A 12,112-nucleotide genomic window follows, 5' to 3' on the forward strand; every position below is an offset into this window, starting at 1 on the left:
AGTCAGCCACAGGCCCGGTTGGCCGAGGGCAGCCACAGAGCCCCAAGTCACCAGGATCGGATCGGGAGTGGTCAGCGGGGCCTCGTCAGCCGGGAAAGTGAGTGGGTGGCCGCCGGAGCCCAAGAGGCCGACATCAGCATGCTGGGCATGATTGGGCTCTGAAGGCCACTAGGCCATCAAAGCCCGAGCGGCATGATCCACATCTGCTGGCTGAGGTTGGCCTCTGGAGCCCAGGGGTTCTGATCAGGGTGGGTCGGGGAGGTCAGCCGCCTGAGCCCAGGGCCTGGCACAATCAGGCTTGGGCATTCAAGCTCTGCCGCTAGAGCCTGGTGGGCTTGCAATCGGGATCGGCCAGCCAAGGTCGGCCTCCAGAGCCTACGGGGGCTTGATAGGCATCTGCTGGTCAAGCGCGGCCGCCAGAACCTGAGTGGGAACAATCAGGATCAGCTGTCCAAGTTGCGCCGCCAGAGCCCGGGAGGTCGGCTTGGATGGTCGACGTCGGCTGCCAGAGCCCAGAGGGCGGGATTGGGGTCAGGCATCCAAACTCAGCTGCCAAAGCCGAGGCGGGTGTGATCTGCATGGTTGGCCGCTGGAGCCCGGGGGAACGCGATTGGGGTCGAGGGGTCTTTGGCATCCGCTATTGCCCAGGGGGCATGATTGGGGTTGGGTAGCCAAGGATGGGAGTGGGGTTCGAGGTCTGGCGGTCGTTGATCGCTACCAGAACCCTGGGGTATGATTGGGATCAGGGAGTCAAGGACATTAGCATTACTCGTTTATGGTGATACTTATCAGTTAAATGGTTAAACCTTCACTTCCCTAGTTCGGGGTCATTTCTTCGCATTTGGTCCAGGTTGGTAGCAGCCAAACCGTGTTAGCATATGTGGAAAAAGTTGTTGGGTGTCCTTCCAGTTCCTAGTGGGGAGGTGTCGACATCATAAAATCCACCTTTTGCGTCTGGAGCCCTCCTTGAGAGCCCCAGCAAAGAACTCTGAAGTCCTTCCTACCTTCTGAACTCATCCTCTCAGAGTTATGAAAGAATTGGTCTGTCCCATTTGGGCTTGAGACCTGTTGACAGGGCAGTGAGAAGAAATGTGTGCTGCTACTTCCCATACTTGATGTACAATGTAAATACAATGTGGCTGTGTCTACATTGGCATCCCTTTCCGGAAAAGGGATGCTAATGAGACACTTCGGAATTGCAAATTCCATGGGGATTTAAATTTTCCCCGTGGCATTTGCATGAACATGGCTGCCGCTTTTTTCTGGCTCGGGGCTTTGCCGGAGAAAAGCGCCAGTCTAGACGGGATCTTTCAGAAAATAAACCCTTTTCCGGAAGATCCCTTATTCCTGATTTCAAGTAGGAATAAGGGATCTTCTGGAAAAGGGTTTATTTTCCGCAAGATACCTGTCTAGACTGGCGCTTTTCTCCGGCAAAGCCCCGAGCCGGAAAAAAGCGGCAGCCATGTTCATGCAAATGCCGTGGGGAAAATTTAAATCCCCGGGGCATTTGCAATTCCGAAGTGTCTCATTAGCATCCCTTTTCCGGAAAAGGGTGCCAATGTAGACACAGCCTGTCTGTTTTGTGGTTATCTAGAGAAAGAAACCATCTGGCATGAAGAACTTCAGCAAATGTCCATCGAAGGATGACACTGCATCTTGCGTGTGCTCTGGTAAGAACGTAGAAAAAAAGATATTTTCTATACAGGTTGAACCTTTCTAATCCGGCATCCTCCGGACCTGCCTGGTGCCAAACCAGAGAATTTGCCAAATTCAATATTGACTGGTAGCATCACCATCCCTTCCCCTGCTTGCTGGGCTCTTAGAAGACATTTAGGGATAAATTAGAGCTAAAGAACAGCCCAGAACACGGAGCTCCACGGAGCTCCAGGAGCACGGGTGGCTAGAAACAAACTTTATGGGACTGCGGGAAACTTGGCCACATCCATGATAAGTGGCCATCCGGCTCACTAAAATCATGCCGGACCATGAATGTTGCCAGCCTAGAGAGGTTCAACCTATATCTGCATAAGGACTTGGACAGACCTCAGTGAAGACATTGCCAAAGCAGTTTGAAGAAACAGGGTGTTTCCTTTTGTTCTGAATGGTGCGAACCAGTAGTAATTCCAGGGAAGTCATTAAAATTACACCAGCGATTATTGCTGCATTCTTGGTATGGTACCAGCTACATGCCTTAACAGCAATGGGGAAGAAACAGCCCCTCCGCCAAAGAGCTTATGAGCTAAATAATTTTCCCACTGTGGCAGATAAGAGGAGAGATTCTGCGGAAACAGATCTATAGAGGATGCTAACGCGTATCCCCCACCGATTCTCCTTTACTTTCGGATGCCTACATTCCTGTCTCTCCTGCACCGCCTGGTTTGAAAAATGAACGTTTGTATCCATTTTATCATTAAGGATCTTGGGCTTGTTAAGCCCAGCTTTATCCACAGTGGGGAAAGTGCCCGGGAGGGTCAAGAGGTCTGCTTTTGAAATTGAACAAATTGTCGTTTTATGGTTCCCGCGTGGGGCGGCGGTTGTAAATCTCCTTGCCTTTAATGCATCTGTTCTTTCCCAGCCGCGCTACCAACTTCTTGAGGAGGAGAAACGGCTGACATTTCCTGACATCGGCTATGATCAGGGCCTTCCGGGAGCGTCTCCAAAACCGTTTTAAAGGAATATTTATGGATGTTCACTGGGAAAGAGGGCCCTGCGAGGTACAGAGAGGAGGCTGTTCTTCATTAACGTTTGAAAGCAGTACCCTGCAGATTTCCCTGCTTAGGGGAGGGACAAAAGAAATGGCGTGAAAGTGAAATCGCTTTGGAGTTCATTCCGATCTCGGGGGGGGGGGGCTTTTTTCTAAACATGGTTATTGTTGGTAAAAGCTAGAACCTGGGTTTGAAAAGCAAAGAAATGAAATAAGGGGCTGTGTATGGGGACCACGATGTGGGCCTGTGGGGATTGTGTTCCCTCGGTTTGCTTTAAGTTGTATGTGATTTCTCACCTCCTGTGCGGCTCTGTGTGTGTGCCTCAGTTTCCCTGGGCACTGCACCGGTGCCTTGCTGGGGACTGGAGTTTTGGGTGTGACTCTCACTGAGGGGGAGACTGCCTCATCTTAGCACCAACACAATAATAGCTCTGGCTCTCTTGTAACCTGAGCCTGAGTAGGAGGAGCAACCAGGTGACATCATGTGACACCTTTTTGCCTGGGAAGCTGGACAAAGGAGCAGGCGGGGCTACCTGCAGGCTGGGACCGGTGGCTGAGGGTGTGAGTTAGTCTTGGCTGGCTTAGGATGCAGGGAGGTAAAGGCCCATAAATCAGCCTGCACTTCCACCCCGTCTCTCCACCAGGTCATGTGGAATCGGTCTCTGGAATATTCTAAACCAAGGATGGGGAACTTAAGCCCCAAGGGCCGGATGTGGCTCCTGGCTTGCTTGGATCTGGTCCCCCAAAGTGGTTCAGAGCTTCCCCCCACCCCCGGCACTGGGGACCCATGCTGGTACACCAGCCCCCCACCCCCCACCCCACTGTGAGGCAGGAGCACAGTGTGTGAGAAGAAGGTGGGGAGTGTGTCTCCTTAGTTGGGGGCCACTTCAGGAAGGGCTTGTTTTCGGTTTGTTTTTTTGCTTCTCACTTGTGTGCGGCCCCCGACTGATTTTTCTGTGGGTCAGTGGCCCCCAATCCAAAAACAGTTCCCCTGTTCTAAACATATCCCACTTGCTTTGCCTATCCACGACAGTATGGTTTTAAAAGGATGTGGCCTTGTACGCTTCGCACATTCAAAATCAGTAATGGCCAACCTAGGCTATTGACTAGACCTGAGGAGTAGCCCTCCTTCATCTCAGGCTGTGTCTACACCACACGATTATTTCGGAATAAGCTATTCTGGAATAGTTATTCCGAAATAGCTTATTTCTAAATAGCACATCTACACTGCAGGGAAGCCTCAAAATGAGTCCGAGGCAGGCTCCCCTAACGTAGACGTGCTATCTCGATTTGGAGCCCCAGGAGCAATAACACCGAACAGGCCTGGGGAGGGGCTATTTCGAAATAGCAGCAGTGGAGCGTCTCCACACACCTGATTTCAAAATAGCTATTTCGGAATAGGCGTGATTCTTTGCAGAATGAGGTGTACAGAAGTTGAATAAGCCGTCCATTATTTCGAAATTATTTTGAAATAATGGAATTGCCGTGTAGACGCTCATATAGTTATTTCAGAATAACGGCCGTTATTCCGAAATAACTTTGCTGTGTCGACACAGCCTCAGTGAACTGCAAGATGGTTGTAACCAAGATGGTCTCCCGGGATGGGGCAATGTTGCTCACTGTGCTTGTGTACCTAGAATTAGCGGAGGGCGGGGCAACTGAACCGTAGCAGCGTGTTGATTGGATGCAGCGTGAGCGCATGGCGCTCACCATCAATGTTATGTGCAGGCACCTCACATCATGTGCTCTTGATGTAAGTCCCATGTCATTTTAGTCATACTGGTAGGAAAAAAATTACATGGACAGAAACCTACAGTAACCTGGCAATCCTGCATTTGGGCAACAGTAACAAATGTCTCGCAGGCCACACATAGAACCCCGATAGGCCACGTGCAGCTCCCTCCCCCCCATGTATGGACCCCCAGTATGCACTTCTCACTGAAGTCAGTGGCGCTTTTGTACAAGGAATTGAAAACCCAACCTCAAACATTGCCGTGTGGGATACAAGCTTTCAGATATCTCAGAGACCTTTCATAGCATCTTAGACATTAGAGCCCCACTAGGTCATGTCTGTGGTGGTCTGCTCCCTACTGTAGGCTTGTCAACACCGTACCCATCATTTTAAATGTCGTTCCAACATCTCTAGTTAAAACAAAACCTCCGTTTCGCTCCCCCGCTCTTTCTCCTGACTGAAACTTTGCTTGGAACTGACAGAAACCTTGCCCAAAAATAACTCTGGACTCTCTCCCAGCTGTGGGCGTTGTGACTTCTGTGCAGGGAAGTCTGCAATGTGATTTGTTTCATGGCAGATTTCTGTCAGCTTTGGCAGCTCTCATTCCTCGCTGGTACCAAGTTTACAAGGTTTCTCATTCCCATTTTTTTTTTTTCTCTTCCAGACTTGTTTGTGACTCTCCAAGGCCTCTTCTCCACAGAGCCGTGGTGTTTTCTTGGCACTGCCACCTTTGGAATATGGGGCAGAGAAACCCATAAAAGTAGCCGGAAAGCACTGTGATTTTTTTTCCTTTACTCGGAGCTGCCAAGACAGTGTCGCTTCCTTCGGGATGACGTTAAAACATGGCAATGAGGGAAGGAGACTATTTTTGTTTTGTTTCCCATTTCAACGGTAATGTTTCTATGGGTGCAAAAAAAGTTCTGAGGAATTTTTGTAGGAGGAAAACAGGTTCAAAGATGATGTGGCGGGGGGAGGGGAGGACATCAGGATGGGCCCTGGCTTCTGTGAGCTGAATGGTGGGATTGTTACTCCAGCAAACTCCCTTTTGAAATAGATGGGAATTTTGCCTGAGTGAGGACAGAGTAAAAACTGAGAGCACAATTCTTAGTGGGGTGTAAATTCACAAAAATCTATTGTCTTTAATGCAGCTACTCTAGTATACACCAGCTAAAGACCCAGCCCTGAGAGTCTATTTGTATCCTGGCTTGTGAGGTCTACAAAGACGCTCCATGTTGTTCCTCTCTCACAGAATGCCCTCCAAAATCTTCCCCTGAGAGAGAAGAGAAGACAGCTGGGATGAAAGCCAGCAGATCTGCGGGTGGCATCGTGCTATCAAAATAAAGGCTTGGTACTGCTACATGGGCTCTTGAATCCCAGCAGCGCTAACTCACTCCGTCTGAGTGTGCACCGGATTTTTCTCTTAGGCCACGTCTTCACTTGCCGCCAGCGCTCCTGTCAGCTTCCCTTACTCCTCATGATTCTCAGGAGTTCTAGTGCTGACCAGAGCTGCCCTCAGCATTCCATTTAGCCGGTCTTAACTAGACCCTCTAAATCGAACACCAGAAGAGCAATCTCTGCTGCAGCAAGTGGAGACTTGGGATGTTAAATATCGGTTAATTGAATAGTCGATTGACCTCATGAATTCTTACTGGTTACTCGACTATTCTATAGTCTCCAGGGCAGGGCTGGCCCAAGACATTTTGGTGAGGGGCAGAAGGCTAATCCCAGCGGTGCCGTCCTGGTTTGCTGAGGTACCAGTATGACCCCACCCCTCTGGCATGATCCTGTACGTGTGAGGCCATGCTGGATGGAGGCCACCATTTTGCTCTGCAGAGCAGTGACCTCCATGCGGCCACACGGAGGGCCTAGTATTGTTTCTGTGCAAGTGCTGGAACGATGTTCTAGCCCTGCTAGACCACTGGCTAATCCGCTCCCTGATTTGCTTCCTTGAGCATTTGCTACGCCAGTGTCTCTTAAACTTTTTAAGACCGAGGAACACCAAACAATACTTTTTTTTTTAATGGGGAACATCAAGGATTTTTTGTTGAGGGTCGGGGGGAAAAGGGCCAGGGGAAAGTTATTGAGAACAAAAAAAAGTTGCCTGCCCCTTTAAGGGTGGCCATTTTGAATTCTGTTCGTCACGGCACACCTTTGACTGTCTCGTGGGACACCGGTGGGCCGTGGAACACGGTTTAAGAAACAATGTGGTAGTTGAGCGGACACAGTAAATCCTGCCCATGTAGCCCTCTTGAACTTCCCAAGGCATAAGCCCTGAAGTCTGCTTTGCCTGGAGTAGTGACTTGACCCCTCCACAAAGGGGCTGTAAGATTCGAGCGTGGTTTTAAAAGACATTTCCCCTTCTGATCCAAGCTCCCAGATTTCACCATACTCATTTAGATTGTAATGTCTTTGAGGCGAGGGAGGGGGAGTATCTTCCTATGTAACTATACAACTTGATTGGGAGCCCTACTGTGATGTGAAATAACAATAATGAGATTGGCTAATGCCACAGACGTCTCTTTTCCTATCTCTTCCGCGGTGGGAAATTCCCTGGTGGACACTTGTTTGGTGCACAGAACCAGTGTTAACTTTCAGCCACAACGCAGCCAGGCAAACAGAAGCAAAGATCTTTCCTTTCAGCCGTGGTAGAGGGAGCTGAGAAAATTCCAGTTTCTGCCGAGGAACCTTTGTCTTGATGCAATCCCACTCATGCCACACCACATCTATTTAAGATGCTATAAATGGGGGGGGTGCTGAAATTTCTTTGGAGTCTTTGCAGGATAAATCCCCGTGGAATTTAATTTAAACAAGCTGACACCAATATGAATCATGTCATCATTACCGGCTTTTGAATGCTTCCTACCAAACACTTGCATCTTTCTTTGTTTCTGCATTCAAAATGACAGGCTAAAAGCATCTCAAACTGTATTTGAGACTTTCCCTCACCCCAACCAGGGTGTAATCTTTTTTTTTTCTTTCTTCCTTCGATGTAATACGAAATAACATCTGTTATAAAAATCTACTGGCCGGGGCAGCAACAGCGGATAACAACTTATCAAAATTTGGCAATTTGAAACAGTGGCTGGTTTTAAACAGAAACTGTCTCATTGCTGGTCATGTGATTGTGGGCGCTACGAGAATGTGGTCTCATCTGTCTACAATCCGAACAGATTAAATGTATTTAGGGAAAAAGAAAGGAGAGTGCAAGGCATGGGTAAAAGAGAGAAAGGGGGAAACAAAAGGAGGGAAGAAATAAAAGAAAGCCTTCTGGTAAAGTGATAAACAATTTAATTCTCATGGTGAAGACAACACTATATTAAAAGATTTACCTGCGTTTATGTAAAATCTCCTAAATTGTACAGAAATAAAACAACCAGATTTTATAATATCTCCAACTCTAAGCATATTACCCAGGGTATGTCTAGACTGCAGAGATTTTCTGGGATACCGGCAGTACCCCGGAAAAGCTCTGTCGTGTCCAAGGAAAGCGTCTGCTTTTCCGAAAAAAAATTAGGAAAAGCAGACGCACTTTTTCGGCATCCCTGTAAACCTTGTTCTACGAGGAAGAAGGGATGTTGGGAAGGAAATTGACCAAGTGGAAGAAAAGCAGAAAAAAGACGCAAACTGTAAACCGCGATTTGCGTCTCATTGTCCGATAGAACTTTGTAGTCTAGACACCGCCCCAGAGTGGCTGTGTCTAGACTGGTCATTGGCTTTAATAGAAGAATCTTTGAAGAGGCAGAAAAGTGGTCAGAAGGAAGCATGGAACACGGAAGATTGTAGAATTCAAAAGGATAAACATTATTTGATACCTTATTTATAGAGCACCACGGGGGAAAGGTAAAAGTTTTAAAAAAGAAAGAAGCACTTTAATTTTATCTGGAGATTTTCCAACAATAAAATCTAATCCATCATTCTCTCTGGGTGACTGCTCTTAATGAAAATTTAGAGGCTGTGACTGAAATTTAGAATTCACAGGGGATACTATTAGGAAGATGTCTAGCAGCTACACAAAACCTGTTATGTCATGGCCCCGCCGAGGAGGGAAAAAAGGTTGAGTGTGAAACGGACAGATTTTAATTTCGCACCCGGACTCCCTGAATCACAGAGGGACCCAGTGCTCTAATGGACTTCACTGCTCCGAGTCAAACCCATCCAATGGAGTTCCACCAGCCACGATTTTTCTCATTGGGTGAAATTCTGGCTCCATTAACGTCAATGAGAGTGTTGTGGTTGACTTCACAGCTGTCAGGATTTCTCCCACCATGTTTACACTTCCTCTGAACCACGTTGGCCGGTTGGTCATTCCTAGGGCTGTCAAGCAATTAAAAAATTAATCGCGATTAATCGCATGCGCTGCCCTTTTGAAATGCTGCGGCAGCATTTCCAAGGCAGCACTGCGGGAGCCCAGGGTCAGCTGGAGTCCCCAGCTGACCCTGGCTCTGTGCAGTGCTGCCCCTTAGAAACACCGTGGTGGCACTTCAAAGGGGCAGTGCAAGGTGGAGCTCGGGATCAGCTGGAGTCCCCAGCTGACCCTGGCTCTGTGCAGTGCTGCCCCTTAGAAACACCGTGGTGGCACTTCAAAGGGGCAGTGCAAGGCGGAACCCAGGATCAGCTGGGCACTCCACCTTATTCCTGGCTCCTAATGCGCTGCCCCTTTGAGATGCTGGAACAGCATTTCAAAGGGGTGGGGCAGCAGTAACACCTGCGATTAATGCATTAATCCTGCCCTGTATTAATCGCAGGCGTTAACACACATCAATTGACAGCCCCAGTCATTTCCTTTCACTTATACTGGTCAAGTAACCTGGACTAAACCAATGGCTGGGAATAGGTGCAAAGATTTGCAAGGTTCAGTTAAGTTCAGATACATGCTCCCCAATTGGGTTAATCCACCAGTGCTGACTTGCTGTGTTTGAACCTCCCAGGGGACTCCAGCCTGGAGCTGAAATGTGTCAGAAATGAGAGACTGACAGCCTCTCACGACTAACCCCTTGAGCAGTGTTTCTTAACCTGTGTTCTGTGGCACACCAGTGTGCCACGAGCAGGGGCGGCCTGTGAGGCGAGGCAAATTAGGCAGTTTAGGGCGCCGCCGGCCCAGGCGCCCGATGATGATGTCACGGGGAGCCGGGGCACCCTGTGATTATGTCACAGCCATAGACGGCCATGCAGGTGGGGGCGCCAATCGTGCCTTCTGCCTGGGGAGCCAGCTGCTGCAGGCTATTGGAGGTGTGTCACAGAGAACAACAGAGTTCAAAATGGCCACTTTTAAAGGGGCAGGTGACTTTTTTTGTGTGTGTTCAATAGCTTCCCCCGCCCCCCAACCTCAACAAAAAAGATCCTTGGTGTTTCTCATAAAAAAAAAAAGTATTGCTTGGTGTTCCTCGGTCTTAAAAAGTTTAAGAAACACTACCCTAGAGCCATCCATCCCCAACAATGTATTCCTTAACCAAAGACAGGGCTGCTGACTGCTATTCAGAGGAGACCGGGGCCTCCAGCCACTGCTACTGTTTCTGCTACCCCCAGACCCTTTAAATTACCACCAGGGTATCACACCTTCACTCCGGGAAGCTCTAAGGGCTGGAGAAGGCTGGGGGAGGTGCGCTCTGGGTGGCACAGAATGCTGGCTGCCCCCAGCTCTGCCCCTTCCGCTCAAGGTCCCGCCTCTTTTGGGAACATGGAGACAGGCCCTCCCCACCCTGTCTATGGGCTCGTGGAGGCTGTCGGCACCCGGACCAAAGCAGATCACTAGTCTGTTTACAATATTTTCTAATGGGACAAAATAAGCCATAATTATTCAATACAATGATGTTAAATTATGTAAGGGCCTGGCTCAACATCATGAATCAATTTAATACTAAAATCACTGCCAGTTATTCAACTGAATCGAAATGCAACCCCATCACAAATGTCAAAGCACCAACTAAATCTGTCCTAGGAAGGGCTTTGGTAATCAAAGTTCTCCCAGCACAAAAGAGGAGAAAAAGTGATTGCTTAAACCAGGCAATATGTAGTAATGCCAGATGTAAAATATTCGGCTCATAGTATTGGCAGCTATCAAATGCAAAATGCTAATACTGCTGGATTCAAAGTCATGCCACCAAGTCTGTCATCCAGGGAATGGGCTTAAGGATTCCTTTAAGTTTCTGCCTATGGATCATAGGCAATTTGGATTAGCGGCCGCAAGAATGATAACCTCAGAATTCGCGACAGATGAGCGTAAGCATTCTGCACCGTCAAAAAATAAGGCTGCTGGCAATAGGTCACATTTTAATGACTTGTGTTTTCAAAATTAGATAACTTCACAGAACCCAGATAATGAAGCATGAGAAGTATTGAAAAGGCTTCAGTCTTCACAGATTTGCACTAGCCAGAAGATAGAACCTACTGCCTCAGCCCCTCTGCTTTTTATTTTCAAAATATCTGACATTCCTTTGCCAAAGGTCTACTTCGGGGGTGGGGAGCCTTTTTGGGTCGGGGGCCACAGACCCACAGAACAATCTGCTGAGGGGGGGGGGCGCATACAGGTGAGAAGCAAAAAAAAACCCCCGAACTCTCACTGACGTGGCTCCAACTAAGAAGGCGAAAGCCACCGACACGAGCCAGAGGCGCTGAACTCCACGTTTTGTGGTTCCTGGTCTGGAAAGAAAACAAAGTGGGGAATGCTGGAGAGTAAGGCTGGTTTTGTTCTTGCTTTTGCGGGGGAGGAATTACCAGTGATCGAGGGCTAGGGCGGGGAGATGTTGGCGAGGAGCGTGGTCAAAACACATCGGCGTGGCGGAAGGCAACAGGAAGTGTTGGCAGAGAGAACTGTGCTGCAGGGAAAACAAAGGTTGTCCTGACCATTCATATTACTCCACGTGGGGTCAATAAAATTGTCGGGAAGCCTGAAGCGTCTGATACACAGAACTCCTTATAAGTCTACAAGAAAACCTATGGAAATACCAAACGTAAAATATAGAAGCCTCGACGGGTATAAAAGCGTCAGGGCTTGAATGAACCAAATGCTTCTGGCTCTGGAAAGCGGAGGGAATGAGTTGTGTGGAGAACCAGGAGCTACACGGGGCAGAGAGCAGTAAAGAGCAGGGGCGATAGTGCAGGGGCTTGAGAGCAACGTGACACGTCCAGCGGCGTTGTCCCTGTTTTGGTGGAAAGGAGCATGCGGGCAGGCCTTCAACGCACTCGCCACAGCTCGGAGTCACCTGGTCCTTGAATCAAGAGCTCTGGGCTGCCTCGTGGCTGAGCTGGGGAGCATCTTCCGCCTCCTCCAGCGCCTGGACTGGATACCAGCTGGCTTACAGCCAAACTGGGGAGGGAGGGAATTAGTTCAAAGGGCTCCCCTGCAATCCCCGCCCCCCTCTGTCCCCTGAAAAGCCCCACGTTGAACGGAATCATTCGCATGGGGCCTGAAATACCCTGGCAAGCGTCTTCCTCCTGGTGTCTCATTTCTGGTTTATTGGATCGGAGAGGAAGGAGAGAACTTGCCCATATACCCTGGCCCACCCAGGGACGCCAATCTGGAGTATTGCGCCCAATTCTGTGCCCCCCACGACAGAAAGGATGTGGATACATTGGAGAGAGTCAAGAGAGGGCGATCAAAATGATTAGGGTCCTGGAGGACATGACCTACGAGGAGCGGCTGAGGGATTTGGACTTATTTAGTCTGCAGCAGAGAA

At 49.0% G+C, this 12,112-nt stretch overlaps 1 long non-coding RNA gene across 2 annotated transcripts in view; it reads left to right on the forward strand.

Moving 5' to 3' along the window:
* LOC106731467 (uncharacterized) overlaps positions 1–5,221 on the forward strand; it is a 58,555-nt gene extending 53,334 nt beyond the window's left edge. For both annotated transcript variants that reach the window (XR_012896205.1, XR_012896206.1), the window contains 3 exons: positions 1,595–1,670; positions 2,576–2,714; positions 5,101–5,221. This is a non-coding gene — a long non-coding RNA (uncharacterized LOC106731467). The remainder of the gene's footprint in view (positions 1–1,594; positions 1,671–2,575; positions 2,715–5,100) is intronic.
* The last annotated feature ends 6,891 nt before the right edge of the window (positions 5,222–12,112 follow it).

Source organism: Pelodiscus sinensis, chromosome 16 (assembly GCF_049634645.1).
Source record: "Pelodiscus sinensis isolate JC-2024 chromosome 16, ASM4963464v1, whole genome shotgun sequence".
In the NCBI taxonomy this organism is placed as follows: Eukaryota; Metazoa; Chordata; order Testudines; family Trionychidae; genus Pelodiscus; species Pelodiscus sinensis.